Source organism: Blennius ocellaris (assembly GCF_963422515.1).
Source record: "Blennius ocellaris genome assembly, chromosome: 5".
Taxonomy (NCBI): domain Eukaryota; kingdom Metazoa; phylum Chordata; class Actinopteri; order Blenniiformes; family Blenniidae; genus Blennius; species Blennius ocellaris.
This window is the reverse complement of record NC_137654.1, coordinates 2,008,269-2,012,000: the sequence shown is the minus strand read 5'-3', so window position 1 is coordinate 2,012,000 and position 3,732 is coordinate 2,008,269. Positions and strand designations below refer to the sequence as shown.

Here is a 3,732-nt window from a genome sequence, read left to right as displayed (position 1 = left end):
GAAAAATGACATCAAGGTTCTGAAACTAGTGTCAAAGTGATTGACAAAGACTGTAACAGTAAAGCTTGAAGGATTTTGGAGTTCTTGACACAGAAGAGTCGACATTTCATTCACCTTTGTGCTCATTAAGAACACAGCAAGTATGATTCCAAACATTAGATTTATTAACAATGAAAACAAATAAACACAGATTCTAACTACCTATATACAGCTTGGTGTGCATAAGTGTGTGTGTGTGTGTGTGTCTGTGTGTTTGTGTGCGTGTGCGCGTGTGTGTGTGTGTGTGTGTGTCTGTGTGTTTGTGTGCGTGTGCATGTGTGTGTGTGTGTGTGTGCGTGTGTGTGTGTGTGTGTGTGTGTGTGTGTGTGTGTGTGTGTGTGTGTGTGTGTGTGTGTGTGTGTGTGTGTGTGTGTGTGTGTGTGTGTGTGTGAGAAAGAGAGAGAGAGGAATTCATCAGGGCAGGACTGTGATCACACATGTAAAGTGTCCAGTAAAGAAGAAAAAGAAAAAGAAAGTAAAATAGTTGCTTGCATTTCAGCAGGGTCTCGCCCAGCTCTGCTCGTGTTCAGACACTAATTAAATCTTTTTATTTTACAAATCCAATCCATTTGGAAAGATAACATGTTTGTTCGAGGCATCAGTGTATTAAAATATGGTTCACTCAATGTGACTTTTGTCAAACTAAGGCAACCTATGAATGAAAACTCACATATAACTCAAGCAGTTTGAATGCTGTGTATTTATTGAATCATTTGGGAAAGTTTTAGGATTTGGGAGAATTTTATGAAGGCCCCACAAGAGTAGATATGAAACAGGAAAAGATCTTTCCAGGAGAAAAGAGTAACTTCAAAACATTACACCGGATGTAGAGAGGACAGGAAACAGAAAACATTGATTGGTAGAACACATTTAGTTGGAATAGCAGTTGTCGTAATCTATCAATGGTCGTAAACAATCAATAGTTGCAGTTGTTGCAGCGGTTGTTGCAGCGGTTGTTGCAGCCGTTGTTGCAGCCGTTGTTGCAGCCGTTGTTGCAGCCGTTGTTGCAGCCGTTGTTGCAGTTGTCGTTGCAGCAGTTCTTGGGAGTAGTTGTTGGAGGAGCGGTTGTAGTAGTTGTTGGAGGAGCGGTTGTGGTGAAAGGTACACAGCCTACTCTCTTAGAGAGTCTTCCCCCCGCTGGGTAGAAAGGCAGAGTTCTCTGGGATGAGGCAATTTTACAGAAGTTGGCAGTTGCACAACCAGAATGAAAGAATGTGTCCGATGGGTTTTCTGTGGAGAACAAAAAAGGTCACAAGTGAAATGAGAAATGATTTGAATGTATTGGAGTCAAGGCTGGGTTGAAAATACGAGTCGAATTTTAGGAGAAACTACAATCAAAGATTTTCGCCATTAAAGGTGCAAAGGCAGAAAATGTCCCACCTGTTGGACCAGTATTATAGTTTTACATGCAGAAACTTGTTTTAAAGAATTGAAATGCATGAATAAAGACCAGTTCAACTTTATACAGCAACAATAACAATAATAATAATTGAGTAAATAGTGACCGGGGATGGCGTTGAAGCAGATGTCTTCAGGATCTGAACACTGAATGGTGTGAGGTCTACATTCGTAGTCGTCTGGGTGACAAGATGGACACGATAATCCATTTGAACTTGGTTCTGAATCGAAAACTGAAAACCAGAAAAAAACAGAACCAAGAAGTCAGCGGTCTCGTCCAAAATACTTTATTTGAACTGTATTTTTTGTTTTGTAGTCCGTCTTTACTTACAAGGTGTAATGTCTGAATTGCACGCGTCACTGTCACAGCATGTAGTATTTACTTGAACACGTAGGTTGTCCGTCTGGTATGAAGTTATAAAAGAGCCTGGGGCGTGACACACACTGTAACCTGCACAACCCATGAAAACTTCTTCGGCACGGTCACCATTGAAATCAGCTGTGGAGTCAAGTCACAGTTTAAAAATGCTCATTAAAGCCAATATAAAATCCTATTTTATATATAAAAAAAAAATCAAACAAAGAAAATGTGATGAATAAAACAAGGAATGTCTTACAAGTGGTGGAAGATATCATGCAGAATGGAGTTTCTTCTGGACAAGTAAACCGCTCCATGACACACCCAGACCCAGACCCAGACCCAGACCCAGGCTCAGATCCAAACCCAGACCCAGCCCCAGACCCAGCCCCAGACTCAGCCCCAGACCCAAACCCATTCCCACCCCCAGATATAAAAAAAATCACAGTCCCACCCCCAGTCCCAGCCCCAGACCCAGCCCCAGACCCAGACCCAGCCCCAGACCCAGACCCAGACCCAGACCCAGACCCAGACCCGCTAGAATCTCTGCACACGTAACAAGTGATGCCGGCAGCTGTAATGGAAAACAGACAAACAAACAAACAAAAAATAAAAGGTTAATGAAACATGAACACAGTTCAGATTGAATGAAAAGAAGGTCTTTTACATCATTTTGGTCAAACCCTGTAAACTACATAAACACTAAATGTAAATTATTTGTTAATCATTGGTATATATATATTTTTTAACCTGGTTAAGTTCAAAGACCTTTTTCATTTCAAATGACACAGATACTAGATGAAAGTAACTTACCGACACTGGCGAGTGCCGAGAAGAGAGTCAATGAGATGATGAGCTTCATGATTGCGGCGATAGCGTATGATCGTCACTTCTCTCTATATATGGCCTACATCTTGCATACTAATGAGATATTAAACAAAATGATTGGGTGTATATGTATTTTTGTAGAATTATTTCTATTTACCTGAATAAAAGGTGATTGCTTCCACTTACACCCACACCCATTTTTATTTAGGTACACCCTGTTTTGTTTTGAAAAAGGGTGTGGATTTCGGGCAAAAAGTGATGTAGTCAGAGTTTTATAATTTAGCTTGAGAGATTGAATTCAATTAATAGAATTTATTTTACGTGGTGTACGTTCTATGCAGCATTCATGTTAATGGCTCCACTTTACAATTATGAACAACGTCTTCGAAGTCTAAACCTAAGTAGTAATCATACGGTTGTGATGAGGGCCGGGCTCTGATTCAATATGTCAACTTTGAGGCCGATCTGACCATGTGCAGGCTATTTACATTGCACTTAGTTCATTATTTGGTCTAAATCAGCATCATTCACACTCCTTCAAGTACTGTCTTTTTCATAACCCTAAATCATTCATTATAGTCATTTGAATGAAGAACCTTTGAGTCACGCATGATCACAAACAGTCAGAAACTGTCTCGTAATGTTAGGGATATCAAGGAAATGACCTGTCCAGTCAGGTGCCACGTTTGCCAATCTGTCGTGTACATTAGTAATATTGAAGAAGTGCCATATGAGTAGGGGAAAAAGGGTGAAAACAGTCAGTCAGTTCAGGTTTTTGTGATTCTTTAGACATGATATCAAACTAAAATCCAGTCCAAGTCCTCAAAAGGATTAACTCCAAGCAATGCCACAAAGGTGCATTTATGTTTTCAGATAAAACACAATATCTACCATTTTGTCTGACTGTCTCGTAATGTTAGGGATATCAATGACCTGTCCAGTCAGGTGCCACGTTTGCCAATCTGTCGTGTACATTAGTAATATTGAAGAAGTGCCACATGAGTAGGGGAAAAAGGGTGAAAACAGTCAGTCAGTTCAGGTTTTTGTGATTCTTTAGATGTCAGGGTGTAGGCTGAGGTCTCCTTTAAGAGTGGGCGGGCCATAGGTCT

At 40.5% G+C, this 3,732-nt stretch overlaps 1 long non-coding RNA gene across 1 annotated transcript; it reads right to left on the bottom strand.

Moving 5' to 3' along the window:
• Positions 1-736: 736 nt before the first annotated feature.
• Positions 737-2,177, bottom strand: LOC308130735. Its single transcript, XR_013936638.1, has 4 exons — positions 2,055-2,177; positions 1,769-1,936; positions 1,545-1,670; positions 737-1,269 (listed from the first exon to the last, which is right to left on the bottom strand). It is a non-coding gene; the product is annotated as an uncharacterized lncRNA (long non-coding RNA).
• Positions 2,178-3,732: the final 1,555 nt, after the last annotated feature.